Raw genomic sequence first — 17839 nt, forward strand, 5'->3', positions numbered from 1 at the left:
TGCAACAGAGGGACGGTGTTTCCTGTGCGGTCAGTGCCGAGGTGTTATAAGCGGGATAAGTTGGGAGATGGAGTTAGATGTTAGTTGGCTGGAGAGTTAGTGAGTTTGTTAGTGGAGTGGAGCGAGTGAGTGAACTGCTCCGGTTCAGTAGTTGCGAGCTGTTGCTGTTAGAGGCCGGTAGCTGAGGCACGGGGATAGTTCGGGAACCCAGAGTAAAGGGAGCTTCTGCTTTTGGAAACCTTTACCAGAAGACTGGTGAAGACACAGCAGGCTGAGAAGACTGAAGTGCGTGCTGGAGTAAATTGCATAGTGGTAATTAACGATGGCGCTACAGCAACTTGTAATTATGATCTGTAAGAGTTCAATAAATCTAATTATCAATCCAAACCCCATCACTCCATAAAATTTTAAAATATTGTAGGATATAGACCCGTTGTTAAGCAGAGACTTTGTAAACAGCAGCCATTGCTAGGTAACGCCTGCAACATACACGCACACAACAATAGTTATGCAGCCTGTTTCTAAACAACGTATAGGTAAACACGCTTCTACAACAATAATTATTATTGGAAATTGTGTTTTCTATTCTGTCCGTGAAAAATTGTTATAAAGAAGAGAATTGGGACAACCAGTTCAGTTGCAGATCAGTTGAGCTCTGCAAGAGAGGCTAAGAGAAGATGGCGTTCCAATTTAGTTGAGAGTTCGCAAGGGTTGGACACAGGCGGATGTGACAAAATGACCTGAGCACGTGAAGCTGAAGAATCTCTACTGTTAGAAGGCGTTATTAGGGAACGGCTGTTGGACACACAGCAGGCTGGAAAAGCTTTGTAGGTGCTATGGTGATTTGTGTAGTGTGGAGATCAGCGATAGCGCTGTAATTGCTCGTAGTTCTGAGTGATATATATAAGTTGTCAGTAAATCCAGTCACCAATCCATATCCCGTCTATAGTCACACACATGAATCGTGAAAATATATATACAATTATTTTGTAAATTAGGAATTTATTATGTGATTTATTGGGAACATTTATATGATTATTATTCGTCCCCTTAAGAATGACCTACATGAAAAACCACCTTGAAAAAATACAATTCTATCTCTTCGCTTTTTGTGCAGTCCTTGCAGAGGTGTTATAAGCAGTACAAGTGTAGAGTTGGTGAGTGAGTTCAGTCAGTCAGAAGAGTAGGAGGTTGGTGTGAGATGGCCACCAGCCCGGGAGTTAGTTGCGAGATAGTCGCCGGCCAGCAAGGACGTGAAGACGGAAGCTGAGGAAGCTTCGGCGTTGGAAGCCGTTACTAGGCGGCAATCTTTGAAGTTACAGCAGACTGAGAAGACTTAGTACTTGCTGTAGTAAATTGTAGTGTGAGAATTAGCGATAGCGCTATAGTTTCTTGTAGTTACGTTCTGTAAGTGTTCAGTAAATACAATTACAAATCCTAACCCGGTATATAGTCACTCTATCATGTGACAATACTATTACATCTACCATAAGAGAAAATGAAAAGTTTACCTCTCTTCACACAGGAATAATTTCTGAAGTTGCTAACAAAACAAAATGAATGTTATCGGGCGCAATCAGACATGTTGAATCAGAACACTCCAAGTTATTAACGTTTTTTGATATTGTAATTTTAATAATGATTTTAATCAACTAAACAAGAAATAAAAAATGTTCGAACAATGTATACAGATAAAAGGCGCACAGTTTATAGATTCACGCACTTCTAATACATTATATTGTATTATATTTAAACCTATTTTATTTCCTGAATAATCACATATTATACATTTGTACATTTAACTATTTGACCTTATGGCAGACACCCAATTAGATAGCACGAACAAGGAATCCATGTTACATTAAAACGTGTTGCATGGCAATTGAAATAATGAATACTTAAGCGTTTGTACTACCTGAAGATAACCCAGAAATAGGGATGAAGTATGTTTATTTATTACTTATTTCAACTGCTCTTCCAGCAAATTCGGGGCCCTGGCTTCTTATTCAGTTCAGTAATAACTTTTCACAGACGGTAGGACTCCTTGGACGAGTGATCAGCCCGTTGCAAGGCTGCTACATAAACACAGGACAACACAAACACAGAATAAACGCATACACACAACAAAGATCCATCCTTTAAGTGGGATTCGAACCCACGATCTTAGCTTCCGCGCGAGCGATCACATTTCATGCCAGTGCTCGGCTACTGTGACCGGTTGCCGAAATGTGTATTGGGTAATAATAAAAACTATTAACACTATACCAAGCCGCGCCATAGCTCAAGCTGTTCTGGCTTTCCACCGCGGCGGCCCGGGTTCGATCCCGGGTCTGGTCAAGCGGGATTTGTGGTGGACAAAGTGGCGCTGGGGCAGGTTTTCTCCGAGTAATTCGGTTTCCCCTGCCAATCTTCATTCCACCAATTGCTCCACAATCACCCTCACCTATCATCTGAGGCTGGGACAATAGGCCAGAAGTGGCCGCAGTACAAGGGACTTAGTCCCACCCCACTAGCAATAAAAAAGCACTATACCAGGCAGTTGTGTTGATGATATTATAAGAACTGTATGTATGAAACATAAGAGGATGCTAAAATAAAAGTTTTGGAATTCATACTTTCGTTTCGTGCGAGACAAAGAGTGCAGCACCGCGAAATGGGCACGTCACGGAGCTGTGTGGGTTAACTCTGAGCAGAAGCTACAAAGCAAGCTTCAAGCATGTCAGTAGCAAACTTGTTTACACAAATTCTGCACGAATATTACGAACATAATTTTTAACGGTTGAGCATTGCGGAATTTCAGACATGTGATGGTACAAGTAATTTACATTTCCAGGGATCAAAATAACAAAAAGTTTCAATAGAATTATTCAATCACAGAGGAGGAAAGACGCTGGAAAAATGTGAATTACAAATCATGGCATTGTGATTGGAAACCTAAGAGACCCACACAGTAATTTTATTTCTTCCATCCCTTGATATTGCTTTAATCTACTGACATTGCTGGTTGCTTTACAATGTTGTCAGTATAGGAAATGTACCGACAGCATGATTGATGTACCTGAAAGTTCTGGAAGGAACCGGTCATTGTCCGTCGGAATAATATTCCGATATTTCCCTAAGTTAACTGAGGAAAACCGCGAAAACCTCTCGAATACAAGACTAGGGCTTTACCGCTATGCCAGCATGCTCGGGTAATTTAGATATACGTGTATGGAGTGTGACTATAGACTGGTCTTGTACTGACTACAGGATATATTGCACACTTTGATACAGCTAGTGACTCCTTCACAACTACACAAACATATATACACACACACACACACACACACACACACACGTGTGACCACTAACGTCTTCATTAACAGTTGTTTGGTAACGGCTTCCAACGGCGGACGTTCCCCTTCCTCTGGGTTGCCGAACTGTCTCCATGCCTCAGCTACGAACTTCTAGCAGCAACAGCTCACGTCTGAATTGCAGCACTCTTCTGACTCAGCTACATACTGAATGCCTCTCTTATAAGATCTCGGCACAGACCGCACAGTAAACACCTTTCATCTGTTGCTGTTTAAGGACCGCTGTCTACTAAAGGCCGTTGTATAGTTTCTTATTTTGCGGTCGTTGCGTAGCAACAGTTCTACAAGTCACAATATTATTTTTATAAGGATATTCTCGATTTTATTGTGTTTTAATATTGTTTTTAGTGTGAAGGTTAGCTCAAGGGATAATGCCACATACTTGTGTTACGAGCCAAATCGAGAACTACGGAAATAGTGCCTTGAAAACTTTACAAACTCGTGTTCAACGCGTGAGCAAAATTCAAAGCTTTTATAGTCAGTATATACAGTAACCCCGGTCTAGAAAACCGAGATTAACGTCCGTGGGAATCCGTTGCGCTGACCACTCGGCACACTCTATCCGCAAAAGTTGGCACTAACTTCGTCGACAAGCGGCGCTCGCTCGGTCGGTATAGTTTGCCTGCGGACTAAAAGGCCACTGAGTAGTATATACCGTAATAACTGTGAGTTAAAAGAATAAACACTGTTCGCCCTTGAAGGGCACCCGAGCTTCTGAAATGATGATTTATATTCCTACTTTATATTACTGTCTCTCGAGTAAGTAAATTACATTAGGTGGAGCTATAACATTTGAGCTGTACTTCTTTTGGCTTATTTTGGACTTCACCCATCGTCCGGTATATAAAAGACAAAAAACCACGACGTTTCGGAGACTGGATCCAGTGATTGAGACTAGCTCTTTCTAAGGGGCCCAACTGAGTAGGTTTAACCTTCCCTATCCACCTGAAGACGGAGACAGATCCAGTCTCCGAAACGTCGTGGTTTTTTGTCTTTTATATACCGGACGATGGGTGAAGTCCAAAATAATCCAAAAGAAGTACAGTATACACCATCGTCAGAATCCTTTCAAGTCCAACATTTGAGCTGTTCGCTAACAATATTTGAGTCATCAGATCAAGGAATATGAAATGGTGGATCACATAGCATGTATGAAAAAATAAGAATATGTTCAACATTTTGTTCGAAAAATATTAAGACATAAGGTCATTTGGGAGACCTAAGCTTAGACGGGAAAATAAGAAGGGCCCTAAATGGGTGGTGTGGATTGGTTTCATCAGGATCAAGATAGGAACCAGTGGTGGGCTCTTTTGAATAGGTAACGAACTTTAGCTTTCCATAGGAATTAATTTCCTTATCAGGTGAGAAGGTGGAGGACCCAGCTACATGGATTTAGTCACCTATCAAGTCCGCTCCAAGGACTAACTCCGTGTGTTTGGACAGATAAAGGACACATGGAGACATACACATGGAATCTTCAGAGCAGTCCACATGCTCTGCAAGAACTTCTTGGTAAAGTGCCATGTAGGAACTAGGAAACCGCTGATCCTTATGAGGAAATTCCTGTCTCCTCTGTCAGGGTCAAAGTGAAGGAAAAGTAGGGTTGGGGGTTATATAAAGGGAGAAGACAGATACAGATTGCTTGCAATCTGTCAAGATTACGTAATATTGCTACCGTCTGTGATTGATCAGGACGGCGTGGAAGTTAAATGGGGCACTGACATATACTGTGATCAACAGTCTAAGTAAGTAAATACAAAACACTGTCACCAACCTCAGAACACAATTCTCCAAAGACAGCAACATGAAAGGCGGCATGCATAACAACACTGATAACAGCACCACATCGACATCCTTAAGAACTACACAAATAACACGCTTAATACCCAGGCCGCAAAGGGAATGCAACGCGAATGAATCCAAAATGAGACACACTCAAGCAAATATCCTTAAAACAAACGACGACCAAAATGGAAAATATCTGGATGTTAATTAACTTTAATTTTAATTCCAAGCTTAATTCATTCTAATTAGGAAATATCGTGTTCACACGCGACACGTAATTTTGACAAGCAGCGCAAAAGTTTAGAAAAAATGGATACTTGATGATGGCCGAATACGGTTGAAATATGTAGTGAGGAAGAAGGGTGACTGGATAATAATAAGTTGAATTTGAGACTGAAATATATGTGTACAGAAGATATATTAATGCAGCAGGATTATTGAATACAATATTACGGATAACGTTCTGACTGGGATGGGCAACTGATCTAGATCAAAAAATAACATACTAATGTTTTGACTAATAACGTTTCATTATTAAGAGCCGAAAGAACTCAGTCGATATAGCGACTGGCTACGGGCTAGACGACCAAGGGGTCGGAGTTAGAGTGCCGGGGGGGGGGCAAGAATTTTCACTTCTCCATATCTTTCAGACCGGTTCTGGGGCCCTCCCAGCATCCTATCCAGTGATTTCCGGATAATCTTTCCTAGGGGCAAAACGGACGGGACGTGAAGCTGACCACTCACTTTTAACTAGTGCTGAGGTGAAGAAAATGTGGATCTCTATATTCTCCCTCATGCGCCTTCATGGCGCAGTGTTTAATTAGTTCAACACAGGGACTACTTTTCCTTTTTAAGATTCGTTATTGCTGTCTATATAAGGGCGTTACTGATAGTGATTATATTTCTGAGTGTAAACAAATAACTGTTCAATAAACTTTCGTCTAACCCGAATCCCATCGTTTCTTGTGGCGTTACCTAGGAAACACGTGGCAATATAATCTTTAATTCAACCCCATAAGGCGCTGCTGACTTTGTCTCCACAAACCATGAAAGACATGCTCATTCTATCTCTGGTTCGCCATTTTGATTACTCGTATTTATACTCGAAGCCCTCCTCGTGGTGACCTTATAGATATTGTCACGTATTGGGCGTATATCGCGACAAATAACTTCAGGCCGTATTTGATATAGCGAATTTTATTTCACATTCGCACTTACAATTACCCAAATTACAGATTCACAATTACTGCTATCAGCAGTATCACAAATACTATACTCCAAATGCCAGAATACAACTGACTGGTTGCTGGCTAACTCGGAACTAACTCGAGGACTAACAGTGAATAGCCTTCGCTGCTCCTTATGTAGCCGCGTTTGGACAATACAGAACGGCCACGTGATAGGCACCACTGTTGTCTGGTGCCGTCTTGCTAGTAACGCTGTGTACCGCTGTTACTACCGTCGTCTCTCGCAACCACTGTTTACCCGCGCTGCCTAGCAACCGCGGTACCCCNACAAGCTTTGTGAAATTTGGTTTTATGTCTCGTTTTGTTTACATATAATAAAATTTAGTGTTCAGTTCTTTTGTTAATAACCATGCACAACGTATCTGAATGTTAAAGTACATGGTGCATACACTAAGCACTGTGTTCTAAAGGTTTAAGGTATCATTTACACTTTCATATTAAGTGATATGAACGGCCTATATGCTCTGACAATGTCATAAGATCCATTCACAAGAGATCGTTTAGCGGAGCAACGCTGCTTGAAACACGACCGTAAATTCTAACTGCGGTAGATAACATTATCAACTGAAGTGACGTGGAAACACATCAACAGTAAAATTATAATGGATGATTATTTGGTCTGTACTTCAGTTAACGCGACACACGTTCATCATGACTGTAAAATTGCTGGCCTCTAAAGTGACGTCATAATTATGTTTACCTGCAGTTTGAATACAGCAGCCCACAAAATGAGAAATTAGTGGAGGGGAATCACATATTACATATGTAACAGCCTAAGTTAATGATGTGATATTCTGTTCTGTTTACGGCCAACAGTATAGCCATATTCCTGTCAGTACATTCCGTCCTGTTACCCTACTCCTGTTTATCAACACGAACAAAGGAAAACTTAGAGATTCTACTGTAACAATGGCGAAGTGGCTTCAAACACATTCGGAGTTTTACAACAAACAAATGAGATTTCGAGGAAATTATATATTAAATTATCAGTTTTTGTCGATAAATAAATTTTGCGAATGACTGAGTTATTAAATAGGCAGCGAAAGACCAGATTAAATTTCTGTGGGGAACTATTTTTGTTTTTTAAAATGTTATTGAATTCAGAGCGCAAAATTTACTCATAATTAGTCTCTGTATACAACCTACATTTGCTGCAGGAAAACAGAAGACCCAGCCTCAATGACTAAAAAAATGTTCTTCATACACACGCGCTTACGTACTCGCACGTGACTATGGAAGGGCATTGGATTGGTAGTTGGATTTACTGGACTCTTATACGACTTGATTACAAATGACTACGATAGCTTCACTGAGTTACACACTCCAAATATCACTGCAACTACAGTACACATAAAGTCTCCTGTCTTGACTAGCCGTTACTTGGTAGTGGCTTTCAACGGCAGACGTTCCCTTTCCTTTGGTTTCCTGAACTGTCACTGACATCCCTTACTAGTTTCTCCACTACTCACAACTGCATTCTGCAACTGACTAACTAACACAACTGTCAAATTCGAAGGCATGTTACGACCGACGATCGGTCGGCCTGCCTGCCTTGGTGTGAAGCCCCATCTGGGGCACAAGACCAGATTTTTCTGACAGTTGCCTGTGTGTTGATGTGGGACGACCTTTCTGGTGAGATCACGTGTGTGTTGTTTACAATTACTGTTGGCATTCGCCAGCGAAGTAATTTTCGTGTCAGAGTCCCGCAAGACTCATGACCTTATATTTTTCTGTCTCCCAACCTCGAGGGTTAGTTTCCCCGTATTTATCCCCCAGAAACAGGGTGACCCAGTTATACCCTCTGACACTGGGCTCCCTTTTCGACGCCTCCTACGACAGGGATACGGTGGAGGTATTCGAACAGAACAGAGCAGAAGCTTACAGCCGGCACAGTCACTCCTGGCATCGGGCTCCACTGGGACCCACGGCCATATTTTAGTTTAGTGTCTATAACTTTGTTTTTTCCTTCTTCGTTGGTCCTCCTTAATGATAGAAAGGAGGGGTTGGTATTTTTTTAATTCGTCTTCACTTTCTACACCTTATTCCACATGAGCTTACAGTATTCTCACAGGAGTAAATTAGTGATATATATACTTTTCTTTTACACTCTTCAAAAGTATAAACTGAAATTAAATTCTAATATGCAGAGGGACATCTGACAGTGTAGGAATGTGCAGCAGCCTATGCATCAATTTATTTAACACTCTGAAGCGGCAGTTAGACACTTGAACGGTCCCTGAATTACTGACCCAAGCATGCTTTCTAATGTCGTCACTTCCTATTTGTAACTATTTTCTCGAGTACATAAGTTAGAGCACGGCAAGCGTTAGACTTTCATATATGCAGCTGTAACAGCCAAAGTTCACTGAGGTACATACGGCTCCTGCCACAGTTTGTATCCGATTGGAGTAGAAACGCAATATCCAAGCACACAAATTTGTTTTTCCCGTTGTGTGAGCAGTTCTGCTCAAAGTGAGAGGTGCATACAGATTTGTACTCACTGAAGCCAGAAACATAAAGTTCGCATGCGGATAGAATTCGGATCAGGGCACTCATCAAAATCTATTGATTTCTTCACAGCCTGATCTGCGCAATTGTGAAAAATTTACAAGTTCAAATATTTATGCCAGTTTGGAGGATCAGATTCTAGAGCAGCTTTTCGAAAGCACGGAAGAGGCATCTGATGATACACCAGCGGAGTGACTAGAACGCAGAAGAGGGTACAGTGGTTCAGTTGCCACACTATTCCCTTGACGGTAATTCAAGGACTAATCTAACCACCCACACAATTCTAAAACTTTCACTTTGTTCAGAGTGACAACTGTGACGTGTACGGGCTTCTAAATCAATCAGTTCGCTGTTAGCTCATTGTTTTCCATTTAGAGGGATAATATCAATGTCTACATGTGAATAAAATTCAGTTCCCTCTCAGCTTTCTCTTATTTCTTTTATTTTCTCATTTAACGAGAATAAATATATTTGCATAGAAATTCAGATAAAAAGGAACTGTATGCATAGGCCGTATTAGTTACGGGATAGTGTAAATATATATGCAGCACAACCTTCAATGCAGCTTCACAGATTATTGGTCCAATCCCCGCCTAGTTCTCACATTTAATGTACAGTGACATGTTTCAGCTATACAGGTCCATCCCCAGTTGTATATGGTAATTGGTGTGTGCTGTATTACTCCTCTGTGATACTATACAGCAGTTTGGCGTTCGAAATTTTATTATTTTGTAATACCAAAGTGGCTACTCTTAATATAACGTAAAATAAACTTTAAGAATAGTTTAAAAGGATGTGAAATGATGTATTGTGTCAATGTGTATTGTTTATTTTTTATATGCAGCGTTGTATTCTTCGTGAGTTTTATCCTGCCTACCTGGAGTGTGCCAGGATAACTGTATATATTGCATGTTTTATGTTTTAATTTATTTAGTGTTTGAAATATAATGTTTACCATATTTGTGCTCACATGCGCTCTGGTAGCCATAGCGTTGGATCTGTTAAATACAGTGCGAAGAGAGTAATGTTCTATTGTTTGGTGTGCAGTCTATACAAGGCCTTGAATACCCGGTTGTGTCAACGTGGGTTTAGATCACGTGTATGTTGTCCTGGCAATTAAACAAATATTGCACTTCTCTAAACTCTTAAATACTTCAATTACTTTTTGGTCTTTACAATGCCCATGGTGTCGGCTAGAGTGTTATAAAATTATGTATTTTATATTTTTTTTCAGTGTAACTAAAGTTTTCTTTTGTCTACTTTTTATATGGTAAGTTTGTTCGCTGATATTTTTATGTTTTTATTGTCTTAAATTGTTTTTGTTTTTTCATATATATTTTAATGGCCCCGTTTGGCCGACATGTATGAGTTGACATGAAATCCTAAACAAGTCGATGATTCAACAAATAATCTGCGAAGATGCACTTAAGGCTGAATTGCATGTACATTTTTTGTCAGGTATTTAGGGGTGTGTGACTATCAACGGGATTTTGGATTATTGGATTTATTGACCACTTACAGGTCGTACTACAAACAACTATAACACTATCGCTATTTCCTCACTTTACAGTTCACTATTACATATAATAGTTTCCCCAGTATATTACAGTCCCCACTAGCCTTTTCCTGACAACGGAAATTCAACACAGGACCTATAACAGTTTCACTGAATTACAAACTCCAAATATCACTGCACAGCAGAATACGTAAATTCTCTTCTCTTCACAGCCCGACTGCCAAGTGAGCACCGATGCACTAGCTCGCTTCTCTTATTACCACTTTGCACGGACCGAACATAAAACATCGTTTCCAACGATTCTATTGTTGCGTGCGTATTCGTTACCACGGAAACTTCTTTAGCCGTTGCAATGGACGCCTCCTCTGGTTCCACTATTCCTGCCTTTAGGCGTCATGTCACAACATATACGTATACATATCTATACACACACACACACACACAATTATTGTATAAAAGTTATAACTACCCCTGTAACAGACCGTGAAGGCCCATATGGTCGTCAGACTTTCTCTAGACAATCGGCTCACAGACAGCGGTGAAATTAGCCTTATTCAGGGGCCGTCCTTTACCCCCCAGGAAGATTCCTGGTACTCATTTCTGTTAGAGGTTGAGTCAACCACAGGGCCATAGTGCGGTTGGAAGGATTAGGTGAATTGAAAAAATTCATCTCATCGGAACTCGAACCCGCGACCTTCTAGCTTGTAACATAGTGCCTGAGCAATTACGCTACCGCGTTCCCCCTGCAATTATTGGATATAAAGAGATAAATTAATACCACATGTTGCTTAAATACAAGATCAATTGCGGATAACATTTCTCCTATCCATATTTGAGAATCTAAATTATGTTCATGTGTACGAAGTGCACAATTCTTGTCTGCTTTGTGTAAAGAACTGGCTGAACACACTGCTGAACTGGGAACGAGTCCGTGCTGTGGGTGTGTGTGACCCGTCGCGTGGGTCAGCAAGCCACCGCACACTGCAGGGAAGCTGTATTTTCTATACTGCTTACCATCTCCCGCCCTCTCCCGCATCACCGCCGCCTACAAAGTGTTGTTTTGACCCGCAGGACAAAGGAAACGCATGGCCATTTCCTTGAGTTTATATTCCACAGCCTTCCAATATCCCGCCAATGCGACTCCCCACTGCCCCTGAGGCCAGTACCCACAATGCAACATTTCCTGCTGGAGCAGCAGAACTTCTGCTCTGAAGAACGTGTGCCAGTATTTTAGTTCCATACATTATGGAGAAGAGAACCCAACTTGAGACATAAACACAGCTGAATTCGTGGTCGGACACTTCCGAGCGATGACAACTGAAGAGGCGTTTTTATTCACACTGAGACACTGAGTTATTTAACTCACGTTAGGAATTGAACAGGAACTGACACTATACGCAATATTGATGCATGTCTTGGATACACCATTCGGTTTCCTTTTCATTTTTTCTATAGTCCATTCGCGGAAACGAGAGAGTCCTCGTAAACAAATGCACGCGGTATCTCCTTCGCTCTATGAATGAAATCATGCAGCGATCACGTGATGCGTGTCCCGTTGCAGGGGCGTCCAAAGTTCACTTTTCAGTCTGAATGCAGGTTAACGTGCGTCCGAATGCAGTGAGTACACTGAAGTAACTGCGCGCTTTGTCCACTCCTTGCTGTCAGCTGTGGCGACGCGGGGCTTGCTTTGTTTACGCTGACTGTCTCGTCTCCGCGAATGGACTGTAGTGTAGAAAATGCAGTGGAGCAGCTGACAGTTTCATTTAGGTACTCTAGAACACCAGTACCTCACCCGAGATGATATCGCAGTCCTTCTCAAGCCTTCGCGAAATAAAGAAGATATGACACATAAATTATAACAATTTAATAATATTGGGAATGAGTATTCGAATTGCACCTCAGATCTGTACAGCAATATTTGCACATCACTTTAACAACCGTAGTTACCGTACATATTGGCAAAAGCACGGAGTAAATTACATGTCTTTGGGTGTTCTGTAAGAGGTGCATCCAATCCATGCGCATCCATCCACAGTTTCAAAATTCCAATCCTTTAAAAAATTACTTATTTCCAATCCTTTTTTCAAAATGTGTCGTAGTTGTGAAGATTTTAATTCTTTAAAATGTTCCAAAATTCTTACATATTTGATATTTCCGAACTCTGAATTTCTTATATTTCTGAAACCATTAATTTAATTTTCTTTTTCAAATTACGAAAATCATCCAAGTGTTACTATTTTTTTTTTAGTATTTCTGTTACGTAAGAAAATCTAAAATTTTAATTTTTAATTTTAAATTTTGAAAAGTTTTAAAATTAGTGAAATTCTTTCAACTTCGTGGCGGTTGCACTTATCATATGGATGTGATGAGTATCACTAATATGGATCCATAGTAGCACTGTTCAATAAAAAGAGACGTATTTGATCAGGCTGCCCGAAGATGATCCCATATATGGACCGAAACATGTAGCAGCTATGAAATAAAACCAATGTGATCAGTTCGATTGGTTTATTTTTATTTTTGTGTCAATGGTCAAGTACCACAAATCATGTCACACAGCAGGATGCAAATATTGAAGTCAAATTTCTAACATTTAAGACAGTTCAATAAATTTTGTTTATATCAGATTCAAAGCTGTAATGTGGGTTTCAAAATCGTATATATGTCATCACACTGTGCTCTGACAGAAGCCCCAGGGGCCTGGTTTCAATATCACGCCCTGCATGAATCAGTTTGTGCTACAATGACAAAGAGAAAGACGAGATAGGGATTAATATAAAAGCATCTGGTTCAAAAATGTTTCTTATCAAGTTGAATTAATGAACATTTGGCCTCTTGTACTCTTTCTGTCAATGCTCACTCACATTTCACATTCCGAGACTGCGAACCAAAATATCAGGCAGATGCGAAAATCGATTTGGAGATCAGACGATACAATTATGTACTGTATATGTATGTGGGGCAAGGGGGGAGGGGGAGGGCAATGAAAGGGAAAACAAAATCAGAAGGGTAACTGGAGCTGTATGAAGTAATGAGAATACAAACATTCACATATGGGACTGAAACATGGGGGAGGTATACACAGAGCAGAGTCAGTTCATCAATAAAATTCAGATATTGGAACAGGGGGAGGGATTAAGTGGTTTGCGCCTCCTCATAAATACAAAACTACAGAATGAAACATGTAACTATCTGGCTAATTATATACTGTATCATCCTGTTTCGTTGTGTTTTAACTTTGTGTCCTCCAGCCTTGCCTTCTTTGAGCAACGTCGTAGATATATTACTGTTCACATGTCATTGTGTCTCTAATATGCAACACTACATGTTTCGGCCTAAGTTGCCATCATCAGGTGTATAAGGTGTTGAGCTAAAGGACACGCTGTTCTGCTTTTCATTTTTTCATGTATATGTTTCAGAATATTCTACGCCATATTAGGTTGTTTTGACGTTGTTATGCGTGTGTCTGATGTAGCTGTAATGTAATGGATTATATTAGAGTTTTAATTATATGATATATATTTATCTGCATTCTGTCTATATATTTTTATATTGTTTACGCTCTCATTGGTTTGTTGGTATCAGAGACAGAGTATGTATAAGGAAAAGTCAGTAAATAGTTCACAAACAGATATAAAGCTTAAAATATGTGATATTCGAAAGCGGCGAAGACATTTATTTCTCGACATATCCTTGACCAACATTGATACACTTGTCACATCGCTTTACCAGTGCGTCGAAACACGCAACACAAAAGTTATTTGACTGTTGTCTCAGCCAATTTCGCACCTCCTTTTCATCATCTCTGACTTTCGAACGTACTTCAGAGAATTTCTCGACCAAACTGTGAACCGCTTTACGCGACAAACACTTCCCACGGTAAACGGGAAATATTTCTATATGCCTACCCTTTGCATTGAGACCTTTTGCCTACAAAAAAAAGCACAAAACAACACCTCTCTTTGGTATTACACTCTTTAATCACCGTCGCCAATTTGATTATTGAAACCAGGTTCTGAACATGCGCATGCGCGTCTGCTGCCTAGACTCTTATGAAGCTGTACTGTGCTGCTACCTAGTGATACACATAGAAAACCTATTACATCCATTACAGCTGTTTTACTTTTATTTGTGATCCATTTACTGATTCTTCCTAGTACATAAATATGTATCATATAAATACAACACTAATATAACCCATTACATATTATACATAAACCAGACACGTGCATAACAACAGCATTATTTTTTTTTCTTTTTTTCGCTTGGCACTACAACTCCAGTGGGCCTAGGCCTACCTCCATGAACTTCATCGTTCACTTCGGTTTTTCTAGATCTTAGACATATGGTAGGACTCCTTGGGCGGGTGATCAGCTCGTCGCAAGGCCACTACCTGTACACAAACACAGAAAAACGCACACAAACATCCGTGCCCTGAGTGGGATTCGAACCCACGATCCAGGCTTCCGAGCGAGCGAAAGACAGTGCACGCCTTAGACCGCTCGGCCACCGTGACCGGCACAACGGCATGATAACCAAATATAACCTATAATATTCTGAAGCATTTATATCAAAAGATGAAGGCAGAAGAGGGTAATAGCAGAGTAGCAGATTCTTTCTACTCATCATATACAGCTGAGGATGGCCAGTTATCGCCGAAACCTGTAGTGCTATATAATAGAGAGATAAAGAAGTGTGAACATTAATATATCGACGACGTCGCAAAAGACGGCAAGGAGTGGGAACACAACACCTAACTAACTAACTAACTGAAGTACCTTCATCATGGAGGGGAAACATTTCTTTTGGTGGTCATTTTATGATGCTCGCAATTGCCAGACTATAATTTCGAATCATATGATGACTGATGAATTGGAAAGGATTTGGAAGGAAGACGTCGTAGTCTGATATTCTGCTGTCTACCAGGCGAGACTGATGGTAGAGAGGTCCGACAAAGCCTCTTATATATACTATATATATAGTGTATTTACGCATGTATAGGCCGCACATTTTTTGCCAAAAATTCAAGAGGAAAACTGGGGTGCGGCTTATATTCGAAATCACACTTCATTTAAAAAAAATTATATTCATAATTAGTATACAGGGTGTACTACTCCTGAAATAATATTCCAAGAAAACTATTTTTTCTATAATTTCTGTCTGAAAATTGTGCTGCGGCCCATACATGCGTAAATACGGTATATTAATTTAACGGTGAGATGAAGACCATGAAGTTACGCCGCTTCGGATTGTCATAGCAACGGATTTCCGAGCTTTAATACGTCACGCGAACTGAAATTATGGAGTAGGTCAAGGTCACGAAAAAGTGAACAGTTTTTGCTTCAGTGCATCATGCCTATTCTGTGAGTATTGATAATATTTTGATGTGGATACTTGAACTGTAATATGCTACAATGTGATTCTAAATTATTGTAGGTGTTTCCATGGCTTATAATTTTCAAATAGGAAACACAGAATAAAAATGCTTATAGAACATGAAAATGTGAATAACAATCTTTTATTCCACCACGCTATATGTAATAAAACTGTTTGAGTTACGCTTTAATATTCCGTAAGCAATTTTATTTCGTTCTTTCCGGTTTGAAAATTATAAACCACGGAAATTCCAACAATAATTTAGAATCATTCTGTATAGAAAAGAGGCGGGTTACGATCGACCTGAGGGTATAAACCGGCCACCACGTTCCTGGGGGGATATATATATATATATATATACGAGAACCTGGACCTCCAGTTTGGGGAGTCTCGAATTTTAGACAGGATGTTACGTAAGGACTGTGAAAATAAATTCCTGGTCCTGAGTCTCAAGGGACTGGTCGCCAAGACGAACCGATTGGCGGTAAACCGCCAGTCGTAAAGTAGTTGTGAATCTGACTAACAATTTGTGCTTGTTGCTAGTGGGAGAAGACGTTAAACGTTTGTAACGACATGTCGTGCGATAACATGTCGTACTGGAAAGAAATACGGAAAAAAGCAGGGGGCGGTTACTTGTACGCAAGCTTATAAAACTAAAATCCGTGGCTTTAGTATGCAAGCGAACTACACCGACCGAGCAACCGCCGCTTGTCGGCGAAATGAGTTCCAAATTTAGCGTATAGAGAGTGTCGCTTGGTCGGCGCAACGAATCTCCACGGCCGTTAATTTCAGTTTTCTAGACCGGAGCCGCTACTTTTCCATTCATCAAATTATCTTCACGGGGCTGACTGGAACTCGTTACAGACTCATTACTTCTCAGAATATCTGGTAGTGCCGGGATTCGAACCCGGGACATCTGCTTCTGTAGCCAGGAACTCTGACCACTAGACCACAGAGGTGGCGTCGACTGCACCAGTGTTCATAAAATTTCAGATTAGTGTTACGCTGTTTTTCAGCAGAGAAGCATTCAACGCTGGCGGGTACACGGACCGCGTTCTATTGTTGATGTAATGAAGCGCCGTGCTGCTAAGTGTCATGGAAGTAGCTGAGTGAGCGAGCACTCTAGCGGCCGTGCGAGCAGACAATGTCTGACCACAGTAGCCGTTCAGTGCGAATGGGAGCGAGATATCGATCAAGCGAAGTTGGCAGTGTAACCTTTAGTTAGCCACTGATTGGCGCATACCGCACACCGCAGTCAACAGGTTTCAATGGTCCCCTTGAAAGGGTGGACAAGCCCCTGCTACTTGATCAACTGTTACACTGAGGAAAGTGTTCGGGAAATATCTCAAATTATCCGAGACAGCATTGCGTCTGCTTTGCATGGATTGTAGTCACATTTCACTATTAACCCTTCAAATTCCAGTGCCAACATAAATAATATTTATAAATTGATATCGAAAGTTGCTGCGCTGACCACGCAACACACTCTATCCGCAAAAGTTGGCACTAAACTTCGCCGACAAGCGACGGTCGCTCGGTCGGTATAGTTCGCTTGCGGACTGAAATCACGGAGTTTTATCTAAAGTTACAGAAAACATGGACCGGTATAGCGAATGGCTACGGGCTGGGCGACCAGAGCGGAGTTCGAGTCTCGGTAAGGTCAAGAATTTTCTCTTTTTCCACGTCGTTCAAACCGGCTCTGGTGTCCACCCAACCTCCTCTTGAATGGGTACCGAGGGCTCTTTCTCCGGGAGTAAAGCGGCCGGGGCGTGAAGCTGATCACTCACCTCCAGCTAGTGCCGAGGTTAAGAAAATGTGGATCTAAATAGACCAGTCCCCCATACGCCTTCATAGCCTAGTGCTTAATTAGTTAAGCACAGGGACAACTTTACATTTACCTTACCTCACAGAAAACAGACAGCATTTCAAAGGATCTGAGGTTCTGTCAGCAGCAGAGTTATCCCTTTGCTTATCTAATTAAGCACTACGCAATGAAGCCGTAAGGGGGAGTGGATGTATAGATCCACATTTTTCTTGACCTCGGCAGTAATTGG

General features: G+C 40.9%; 1 protein-coding gene across 1 annotated transcript in view; it reads right to left on the bottom strand.

Annotated features, from left to right (window-relative positions):
• LOC111864823 (lachesin) overlaps window positions 1-17839 on the bottom strand; it is a 365620-nt gene that overhangs the window by 133696 nt on the left and 214085 nt on the right. The window lies entirely within an intron of this gene.

This window comes from Cryptotermes secundus, unplaced genomic scaffold, assembly GCF_002891405.2.
Source record: "Cryptotermes secundus unplaced genomic scaffold, Csec_1.0 scaffold1734, whole genome shotgun sequence".
Classification (NCBI taxonomy): Eukaryota; Metazoa; Arthropoda; class Insecta; order Blattodea; family Kalotermitidae; genus Cryptotermes; species Cryptotermes secundus.